Source organism: Coregonus clupeaformis, unplaced genomic scaffold, assembly GCF_020615455.1.
Source record: "Coregonus clupeaformis isolate EN_2021a unplaced genomic scaffold, ASM2061545v1 scaf0959, whole genome shotgun sequence".
Lineage (NCBI taxonomy): Eukaryota > Metazoa > Chordata > Actinopteri > Salmoniformes > Salmonidae > Coregonus > Coregonus clupeaformis.
In genome coordinates this window covers 89,614-101,660 of record NW_025534413.1, presented here as the reverse complement: position 1 = coordinate 101,660, position 12,047 = coordinate 89,614, and positions in this window count along the sequence as shown.

The window sequence follows — 12,047 nt, the reverse complement described above, 5'->3', positions numbered from 1 at the left end:
AGATCCCTCTGTCATTGATGCTGATGATACTTTTACTATGTGACCCATCAAAGTCACGCTTAAAACTAAAACAAAAATAACTTCACTTACATTGCTCTCAAGCGGCTCAGACTTCACCATGGCTGCCATTGGACCTGTGAAATGACCTGTGAAATTATTCAACGTTATTATTAAGTCCATTGTGGTTGATAAGAGGGTCATTCCATCAATAGTGCCTTTTGGGTAATTCGGGCTAATTGTAATGGTGTCATAAAGAGCACGTTCAACTTAATAAAAAAACATGTTTTCCCATCTCAAGAGGTTAAAGGTCGACTCAGTGAAATGACCTAGCTAGGAGCAGCTGACTAGGGATCCCCTTTCCCCAGCTCATCTGCTTTTACACTATGAATTTAATATTAGATGTTTAATGTTTCTTTTGGAAGTTTCACCATATTAAAATGAGAGTTCAGTTCACGTACGTAACAGAGATGATCTTAAAATGAGGGACAAATGTAAATTTCATCACGTTAAATAATTAGAAATCTTCAAAAAAATGACTGTCAAAGCAACAAAGTAATTAGGCTTTACAATGATGGTCAAAAAGTGGCGAAATGTTTGGGTTAAGTGGGTTCAAATCTTCCTAGAAATAGAAAAAAACATAAGGAGGGAAAATGTAAAATGCTGTCTTTATTTTAGCAAGTCTTTATTCATATTAAAAATCGGATTTATTGCATTTTCCATTTGGGACTATATCAAAGCACAGTTAATTTAATATAACAGGCTTTTAAAATGCAATATTGTTGCACATTTCTACTTCAAATATCGAAAGGGCAAAAGGCACTCCACCTGTGCAACGACGGAGAACAGGTAGACTGCAGAAGAACAAGGAAGCAGAGGGCCCAGAGAGGGCTTTCAATAAAGACCCAAATACTACAAGATAAACCAGTACCTTCTCTATTTGGCTTGTAGCATAGACACCCCACCAGTGGTTCACAAGAACAAGCCTATTGCCAGATCCAATGGCACTCAATGACCAGTTAAGCTTTGGTTGAATGAATCCAACTAGGAAAAAAAAAAATGCCCCCCAGTAGCCTACTGCTTTGGTAACCACATCTAAACCAGATAATGTAGAAATGCCCCCCTACGCAGCGAGCCTAGCATACCTGCCCCACCCTCAACTTCTGGATAGGCCCTGGCTAAACCAAATGGTTGTAAATTAATAAAGCAACTGGCTTTTTGGTCAAGCTATAGAAGGCAATGGAGAGAGGGAGAGATATAGTTATAATAACAATTATAAAATGTCCTTGTTTTACATTTTACAATGGTTGAGTAGACATTCATATGTGAAAATCCCAAATGATTACTGTAATGTGAACCAAACAGTCTCTTATGATGACATGACTAGTACCTACAACAGGTATGTTCAAAAGACAGTGGTCAATTATTGAAAGGTTTTGGATTGATAAACTTGTGTTATTACCAACGATACTATTATGTAGAGGGTGTGTTCGTAAATGCAATCTGGAGTGCCAGAGTGCGCTCTGGGCGTTCGTAAATTCAGAGCGTTGTCATATTGTCCGTTCATAATTTCAGAGCGTTTCGGCTCTCGGAGGGTTCAGAGGTCATACTGGCCTGCTCTAGCCGAGGAGTTGGGTTGACCCGAACCTTCTGACATCACAACGGCAGTCAAGCACACAAGCTAACTGGCTAACTTGCTAGCTACTTCCAGACACAAATGAGAGAACACCTCAATCTAACCATTTTACTCGCCCTAGCAGAGCTGGTTAGGCTGTTTTCATGTTATCCAGAGCGTTGGTGACTGTAACTGTGCTGCTGGCAACAATTTAATTACGCTTTTGTTGCCGACGTTTACTGACACAGGCCATATTCAACGGGTGTTGAGCGGTCGTAAATTCATCAGTTATTCTGCGCGCTGGTACACAGACGAGAGTGCTCTGAAATCGGAGTAGATAGCCAGAGTGAATTTACGAACGCACCCTCAATGTGACATTCAGGGCCCTATTTTAACAAACCTAACACGATGGTACATCTTAGCGCTGGCGTTAGCGTTATAGGTTCGGGGGTGGTGGCCGAAATATTTTTTATATTTTCACAACCTGAAAGGGCAGGGTTTTCACTAAAGAGCTGGGTTTTGATGAATAAACAAGTTATGGGTGTGGACGCTTGGCCCCACACTGGCCAATCAGAACGTGCTCCAAGGCTAAATATGTGGTTGCTTCAAGTTGTGTCCTTACGGTCTTTTATGTATTGCGTTGTCATCAGCTCCAATGTTTGTCCGTTATGGCCTAGTTTGTTAAATAGCCTGCCCATATTTTCTAAATATGTTTTACATTTTTTGCAGTCCACATTGTTCTTATTACATTGCTTCAACAAGTCTGGGCGATAACGGCCTACACTATTAACTCGAGCTTTGTTCCCAAGTTTCTAAACCATACCAAACCATCTTCGGTATAGTGTCGCCATGATATTTGAATTGAGGAAGCGTGATGTCGTAGTAAATATAAAATGTTATAGATTGATCTGAGTAATATGTTGTGTAAGATGTTGTGCAAGACCTATTTGGGTTAGGAGCTTGTTTTCAATAACAGCGTACTGTTGTCTGTGCATAACATTTGAGTAGCGAACAAAGGACAGAGAAGAGCAGCCATATCTTGTCACCAGATGGCCTAGTCTTGCAGGAGTGCGATAACAGGACAACACCCACACCTCAGGCCCAAGGCCCCAATCACCAGTTCCTTCTCACGAGTTCTTTGACACACAAACATTTCATTTGCACGCACACTCATTCTCAACTCCCCTTCTACTGGTCGGGTGCCAAGGGCAGAGGACTCTGCCGTGCACCAATGGGGCATCTGCTCTGGACAGAGCAGATCCGCCTCCCACGCCTCTGGAACCAATCGAGGGACTAGGAGAATAATCCCTCCCTTTATGTTACATTGTATAAAGTAATGCTGTAAACTCTGTTAAACATCCTTCTCAGCTGACACTAATAGAGTGCCATATGATTAGGTCCATGCATGTTAACTAACAGTAACAGATATCTCTGTGTTTAATAAACTGCCTTTTGCTTAAGCAAATTCCTCTCTGTCTAGCGTCGTTGGTTTGTACTCCCTCTCCATATAATTTAGTTCACCAACAGTGATCATAAATCATTAGGATATTTTAGCGATCCGCAGTAGCCGTCCTAAATGGCCGCCAGCCTTCAGATGTGAGCTAAACAGCGTACTTGCACTTGATATGTGTTTTTAGGCTATGGACGAGAACGTGAACTTGTCATTTCCAAACGTTTAGCTCAGTTGTATGCTGCTTAGCGATCTATTAACAGCAAGGGTTGTGTTGTGTATTGAGATTATGACTGTTTTGGAGGAACAAGGAATGTTGTTTATGTTAGTATCAAGAGGGAATGTTTTAGGTGTAATACCACATATCACAGACAGGAGGTGTGTTGTAGACAGGGGAGACTGGTGATTGGCCAGAAGAGGGGGCATCATTGTTTATAAATAGGGGGGAAAACGAAGGAGAAGGTAGAGCAAGCAGCCATTCTGAGGCGTCGCTCTCCGGGTGTCATGTCACCTGTCACTCCTGCTGAAGCTTCTGATCTGAATAAACCTTATGATCAACGTTCAGTATGAGCAGACTCCTTTTGTTCATCAGCAATAATTGCCACCACTCACTCGATACGACAGTTGCATTAAATAGGCTCAATATTTTTTTACTGATGTATTTGGTAATATTCAAATCTCAAAACATATGAACAAAAGCATTCACTGTGAACATTGATACATACATTCATATATAGGCTTTTGGGCAGCACTTCGTTCAATTTATCGAATCAGTTATTGTTTTCTTGCTCAAACCGCGAGCAACACCTGTCAAACTCAGACATTTCTCTCAAAACACAATTTACATTTTAGTCATTTAGCAGACGCTCTTATCCAGTTAGTGAGTGCATACATTTTCCCAGCTCCCTCTGGGCGGAACAAACCCACTACAGATTCCCTTCACTGACTCAACTCATTTCCCACCCACGCTGAAACCACAAATGGATCCGCCAAAAGGCCAGGATCCACTCTCCAAAAATGTCACTCCTACTGGACCAGATTATTCTATAACATGTCCTTCGATGCAAGGCTCGGGCTCCGAGCTCTTCACTACACCTTCCAGTCCACTTAACTCTCCCTCACTCACTTTCATTTCACTTCCCGCCCTCGACATCGTGTCCTGCTCACTGTTTCTACTTGCCACCAGTCTCCCCCCCACTATAATACAGTCATTTCACAATTACTCGGTTATATTAACCAGTACACACTTCACAACTCTTATACAGACTCGTCTACATATAGCTAACATTGTCCAATTACACTATTTTGTAACATTATGTTTGTTTACAGTACCAACCTGTAAGACAGGAGCAAAGTTGCGACAGGATAACGTTTGCTTCTTTCCTTTTAGGCTTCTCTCAGAAGAATGAGGAAGTTCCAGCAGTTCGTTCAAAAACGTTCCAGATGTGAAGACAAAACGTACCGTTATCTCCTTCTACCGCCATTCCTTCCAGTTCTCTGCTGCCAATGACTGGAACGAATTGCAAAAATCTCTGAAGCTGGAGACTCTTATCTCCCTCACTAACTTTAAGCATCAGTTGTCAGAGCACCTTACCGATCACTGCACCTGTACACAGCCCATCTGAAATTAGCCCGCCCAACTACCTCATCCCTATATTGTTATTTATTTTGCTCTTTTTGCACCCCAGTATCTCTATTTGCACATAATCTCTTGCACATCTAGCATTCCAGTGTTAATACTATTGTAATTATTTTGCACTATAGCCTATTTATTGCCTTACCTCCATAACTTGCTACATTTGCACCACTGTATATATATTTTCTGTTGTATTTTTGACTTTGTTTTTTTTACCCCATATGTAACTCTGTGTTGTTGTTTTTATCACACTGCTTTGCTTTATCTTGGCCAGGTCGCAGTTGTAAATGAGAACTTGTTCTCAACTGGCTTACCTGGTTAAATAACGGTGAATTTTTTTTATTTTTTTTAAATAAAAAATACTGGCAACAATAGGTATAAGTGCATTTCAATTGGAAACCATTGGGAGGCCTCAAGTATGAATCAGAATGTTAAATATTCCTCTTAAACAAAATAAAAAAAAAATATATAAAAAAAACGTGACCATACATTTCACGTGCGTCACAAATGCAATTGAGATCCTCCCTTTGATTCCTTGTTCTGTACAGTGTAGGCTACTCTTCACTGATACACTGTGTTCTGTTGGGGATGGTCTGTGTTCTGTTGGGGATGGTCTGTGTTCTGTTGGGGATGGTCTGTGTTCTGTTGGGGATGGTCTGTGTTCTGTTGGGGATGGTCTGTGTTCTGTTGGGGTTGGTCTGTGTTCTGTTGGGGATGGTCTGTGTTCTGTTGGGGTTGGTCTGTGTTCTGTTGGGGATGGTCTGTGTTCTGTTGGGGTTGGTCTGTGTTCTGTTGGGGATGGTCTGTGTTCTGTTGGGGTTGGTCTGTGTTCTGTTGGGGATGGTCTGTGTTCTGTTGGGGATGGTCTGTGTTCTGTTGGGGTTGGTCTGTTTTCTGTTGGGGATGGTCTGTGTTCTGTTGAGGATGGTCTGTGTTCTGTTGGGGATGGTCTGTGTTCTGTTGGGGATGGTCTGTGTTCTGTTAGGGATGGTCTGTGTTCTGTTGGGGATGGTCTGTGTTCTGTTGGGGATGGTCTGTGTTCTGTTGGGGATGGTCTGTGTTCTGTTGGGGATGGTCTGTGTTCTGTTAGGGATGGTCTGTGTTCTGTTGGGGATGGTCTGTGTTCTGTTGGGGATGGTCTGTGTTCTGTTGGGGATGGTCTGTGTTCTGTTGGGGATGGTCTGTGTTCTGTTGGGGTTGGTCTGTGTTCTGTTAGGGATGGTCTGTGTTCTGTTGGGGATGGTCTGTGTTCGGTTGGGGATGGTCTGTGTTCTGTTGGGGATGGTCTGTGTTCTGTTAGGGATGGTCTGTGTTCTGTTGGGGATGGTCTGTGTTCTGTTAGGGATGGTCTGTGTTCTGTTGGGGATGGTCTGTGTTCTGTTGGGGATGGTCTGTGTTCTGTTGGGGATGGTCTGTGTTCTGTTGGGGTTGGTCTGTGTTCTGTTGGGGATGGTCTGTGTTCTGTTGGGGATGGTCTGTGTTCTGTTGGGGTTGGTCTGTGTTCTGTTGGGGATGGTCTGTGTTCTGTTGGGGTTGGTCTGTGTTCTGTTGGGGTTGGTCTGTGTTCTGTTGGGGTTGGTCTGTGTTCTGTTGGGGTTGGTCTGTGTTCTGTTAGGGATGGTCTGTGTTCTGTTGGGGATGGTCTGTGTTCTGTTGGGGTTGGTCTGTGTTCTGTTGGGGATGGTCTGTGTTCTGTTGGGGTTGGTCTGTGTTCTGTTGGGGTTGGTCTGTGTTCTGTTGGGGTTGGTCTGTGTTCTGTTGGGGTTGGTCTGTGTTCTGTTAGGGATGGTCTGTGTTCTGTTGGGGTTGGTCTGTGTTCTGTTGGGGATGGTCTGTGTTCTGTTGGGGATGGTCTGTGTTCTGTTGGGGATGGTCTGTGTTCTGTTGGGGTTGGTCTGTGTTCTGTTGGGGATGGTCTGTGTTCTGTTGGGGATGGTCTGTGTTCTGTTGGGGATGGTCTGTGTTCTGTTAGGGATGGTCTGTGTTCTGTTGGGGATGGTCTGTGTTCTGTTGGGGATGGTCTGTGTTCTGTTGGGGATGGTCTGTGTTCTGTTGGGGATGGTCTGTGTTCTGTTGGGGTTGGTCTGTGTTCTGTTGGGGATGGTCTGTGTTCTGTTGGGGATGGTCTGTGTTCTGTTGGGGATGGTCTGTGTTCTGTTGGGGATGGTCTGTGTTCTGTTGGGGATGGTCTGTGTTCTGTTGGGGTTGGTCTGTGTTCTGTTGGGGATGGTCTGTGTTCTGTTGGGGATGGTCTGTGTTCTGTTAGGGATGGTCTGTGTTCTGTTGGGGATGGTCTGTGTTCTGTTGGGGATGGTCTGTGTTCTGTTGGGGTTGGTCTGTGTTCTGTTGGGGTTGGTCTGTGTTCTGTTAGGGTTGGTCTGTGTTCTGTTAGGGTTGGTCTGTGTTCTGTTGGGGATGGTCTGTGTTCTGTTGGGGATGTATGTATTAAGCCTCTCAGAGTAGGAGGGCTGTTCTAGGTTCAGTTTTGTCTTTTAGATCGTAATGAATAATATTATATGGAAAGATCCTAGATCAGCACTCCTACTCTGAGACTCTTTGTGGATAAGTGCCCAGGTCCCCCCTCTGTCCTGTAATCTTATTAATTGTGATCTTAAATGCAAAACTGATCCTTAATCAGCAGTCCTTCTCTGAGACGCTTTATGACATCTCTATCGGCTGGCCGAGCTACCCTTCCTCCTAGACTTTGTTGCTTTTCATGATATGGTTATTTTACTTTTTTAATTAAAAATAAATACATCTAGTTGATCTTTTATTTTATGCACTTTGAGATTTTTCTTGTATAATGGAAAGCGCTTTTGCAAATGTAATACATTATTATTACATAGCATATATCTATCTGAACGTTCCAAAACGTTGCTTTCCGCTGAACGCGCCCCAGAACAGCAGAGTGGAGGAGGAGAGTCAGCATGTGTTGTAGGACAAACAAATAAAAACGTTTTAAAAAAATAACAAAATGTTAACAATTGCCTGGAAAATAAACATGCTCCATAACACATGATTGAGGGGAAATATTTGCACTGAAGGCTACTTTTTATTGAAAAGCAAAAAGCACTGACGTACACAGTGTATAAAGGCACTGCATCGCAGCGCTAGCTGTACCACTACAGCTTCCTGGTTCGGGCTCTGTCGCAGCCGGCCGCGACCGGGAGACCCATGGGGCGGCGCACAATTGGTCCAGCGTCGTCCAAGGTAGGGGAGGGTTTGGCCGGCAGGGATGTGGGTTCGTTTCCCACGGGGGGCCAGTATGAAAAAAAACAAAAAAAACAAAACAAACAAAAAAACATGCATGCATTCACTAACTGTAAGTCGCTCTGGATAAGAGCGTCTGCTAATTGACTAAAATGTAAATTGTAAGAACACCTACGCTTTCCATGACAGACTGACCAGGTGAATCCAGGTGAAAGCTATGATCCCTTATTGATGTCACCTGTTAAATCCACTTCAATCAGTATAGATGAAGGGGAGGAGACAGGTTAAAGAAGGATTTTTAAGCCTTGAGACAATTGAGACATGGGATTGTGTATGTGTGCCATACAGAGGGTGAATGGGCAAGAGAAAATATTTAAGTGCCCTTGAACTGGGTATGGTAGTAGGTGCACCGGTTTGTGTCATGAACTGCAACGCTGCTGGGTTTTTCACGCTCAACAGTTTCCCGTGTGTAGAATGGTCCACCACCCTGTCACGTTCGTTCAAGGACGGGTCAGACCAAGGCGCAGCGTGATATGCATACATGTTTATTTAAACTTAATAAACACTCGACAAAACAACTAACGAAACGTGAAGTCCAAGGTAGACACAAACAACATACCTTTCACGGAACAAGATCCCACAACCCACTAGAGCCAATAGGCTGCCTAAGCATGGTCCCCAATCAGAGACAACGAGCTACAGCTGCCTCTGATTGGGAACCACACCGGCCAACATAGCTCTGGAAAACCTAGATCACAAACATAGAAAATCACACCCTGGCTCAACAAATAAGAGTCCCCAGAGTCAGGGCGTGACACACCCAAAGGACATCCAGCCAACTTGACAGAACTGTGGGAAGCATTGGAGTCAACATGGGCCAGCATCCCTGTGGAACGCTTTTGACACCTTGTAGAGTCCATGCCCCGACGAATTGAGGCTGTTCTGAGGCCAAAAGGGGGGTAAGCAACTCAATATTAGGAAGGTGTTCCTAATGTTTTGTACACTGTGTAGATGCATTCCTCTGTGCTGTGAAAGGGAAACATTTAAACTGTGAAATGTTATTTCCAAAGTACACTCCTCTACGTATTTATTTGGACAGGGAAGCTAAAGCATTTAATTTGGCTCTATACTCCAGCATTTTGTACAGTACAGAATGTCACCTTTTTATTTGAGGGTATTTTCATACTGTTTTACTGTTTAGAAATTAAAGCACTATTACTTATATGTGTATTAAAGTAGTCAAAAAGTTTAGTATTTGGTCCCATATTCCTAGCACGCAATAACTACATCAGGCTTGTGACTACAAATGTGTTGGATGCATTTGCAGTTTATTTTGGTTGTGTTTCAGATTATGTTGTACCCAATAAAAATGAATGGCACATAATGTATTGTGTCCTTTTGGAGTCACTTTTATTGTAAATAAGAATAGAATGTTTCTACATTAATGTGGATGCTACCATGATTATGGATTTGTGACGTACAGTACCAGTCAAAAGTTTGGACACACCTACTCATTCAAGGGTTTTTCTTTATTTTGACTATTTTCTACATTGTAGAATAACAGTGAAGACACCAAAACAATGTAATAACACATATGGAATCATGTAGTAACCAAAAAAGTGTTCAACAAATCAAAATATATTTTAGATTCTTCAAAGTAGCCACCCTTTGCCTTGATGACAGCTTTGCAAACTCTTGGCATTCTCTCAACCAGCTTCACCTGGAATGCTTTTCCAACAGTCTTGAAGGAGTTCCCACATATGCTGAGCACTTGTTGACTGCTTTTCCTTCACTATGAGTTCCAACTCATCCCAAACCATCTCAATTGTGTTGAGGTCGGGTGATTGTGGAGGCCAGGTCATCTGATGCAGCACTCCATCACTCTCATTCTTGGTAAAATAGCCCTTACACAGCCTGGAGGTGTGTTGGGTCATTGTTCTGTTGAAAAACAAATGATAGTGTCACGATTCTCTAAAGTAGAACCCAGAAGCAGACCAGGACAAGGTGAGTAGAACGAAGGTGAGTATTTATTTACAGACTCAAATGTGGGAGCAGAATAATCCAGGAGACGGAGCGGGCAGCGGAGGTGTTATGTGAATTATTTAACAAACTATTTTAGTGTCTCTGTGCGTCTCCCAAAAGGTTGTAAGTCTTTTGGGATTTAAGTAACGGCCAGAGTCCCGGTCTGCATAGTCAGAGATATTTATTCATTGAGAATTCTGCCATCACAATTGGATGTCAGGTCAGAGCTTATGACGTGGACAGGTGATGATCAGGACCAGGTGTGCAGATAGCTGATGAGATGCAGGTGCGGGTAATAGAGAGATCTCCCGCCTAGCTTCGTAGCCTGGCAACCAGACAGGGTGCGTTCAGGAAACTCAGGAAACAGACTCCAGAACAGAAAACAGGCAACACAGGCAGAAACAGTCAGGAAGCGGGATTCATGACAGATAGTCCCACTAAGCGTGAACCAGATGGGATGGCGTAATGTGGACGCTACCATGATTACGGATAATCATGAATTAAATGGGAATAATGATAAGTGAAAAAGTTAGACGCACAAATATCATAACCCTCAAAAAATGCTAAGTTCCCCTCATGAGAGGTTAGCATTTACAAGTTCATACCACCAGACCAGAGGAGGCTGGTGGGAGGAGCTATAGGAGGAAAGGCTCATTGTAATGGCTGAAATGGAACGGTATCAAACACATTAAACATATGGAAACCACTTGTTTGATTCTGTTCCATTTATTCCATTCCAGCCATTACAATGAGCCCGTCCTCCTATAGCTCCTCCAACCAGCCTCCTCTGCACCAGACATCTTCTCTGCCCTGCGTCCCCAGGGAGCTGGTGCCCGCCCACAACAGGACATCTCCCAGATGGTCAGCGAACAGGGACACCTACCTTGCCAACACCACGACCAGCTGGCACAACTGGGGACGGCTATGGATGAGGCCCTCCACGTTCTTCAACGTCTCCATATTCCCCCGAGGGGCATCACCTCCAAAAAGCGGAGGATTCTCTACCACAAGTCGACCCAGCGTGCCAGCACCCCAGCCCATCCAACAGTCTGCCCAGGTCAGTGATGCCCATTTGTCACTCCTGGACAAATATGACGGGTCTCCCTCCAAATGCCGTGGCTTCCCACTCCAGTGCTCCCTCTATTTACATTTACATTTACATTTACGTCATTTAGCAGACGCTCTTATCCAGAGCGACTTACATGAGCAATTAGGGTTAAGTGCCTTGCTCAAGGGCACATCGGCAGATTTCTCACCTAGTCGGCTCGGGGATTAGAACCAGCGACCTTTCGATTACTGGCACAACGCTCTTAGCCACTAAGCTACCTGCCGCCCCGGGAGGGCTCCCCACTCATCAGATGGGAGCCTTCACCACCGAGAGGTCCAAGGTTTCCACGGTTATTTCCCTGCTGACCGGACGGGCGTTGGACTGGGCTACGGCCGTCTGGGAGAGAGGAGGAGCTGGGTTCCTATGAGGGGTTCATGGCTCTGTTCAGGGGGGTCTTCGACCATCCACCGGAGGGCAGAGATGGGGTTGAGCGCCTACTCCAACTACGGAAGGATGGCCAGACCACGGCGGAGTACGCAATCACCTTCCGGACAGTGGCAGCATCCAGCGGATGGAATGAGCCGGCACTCTGCACCCTATTCAGAAGAGGATTGCGCGAAGAGGTCCAGACGGAGTTGGCGTGCTGAGACGACAATCTAACCTCGGACACGCTCATCGTGATGGCCATCTATCTGGATAACCTTCTTAGTGAGCATCTGCACCCCCATCGCCTCTCTCCCTCCTTTGTTGACCATTCTGAGTCAGAGCCTGAACCCATGGAGGTAGGGGGCCACACGCCTCCCCGCGGCTGAGCGATGACGCCGTCGGAGACAGTTGGGGCTCTGTCCCTACTGCGGCCCAGGAGGGGAACTAGCTTCAACAGTGTCCGGTACGTCCCAACCCAGACTCCATGAGAGCAGAGGGACTGCCCAGTGGTCATCCGTCTCCCTGGGTTAGGCGTGAGTACTCCATCATCATCACTTTCCGCCAAACCTTTTTTAGTATTGATCTCACTGTCCCTCATCTATTGTTTCTACAGCTCTAGTGGATTCTGGTACCTCGGGGGATT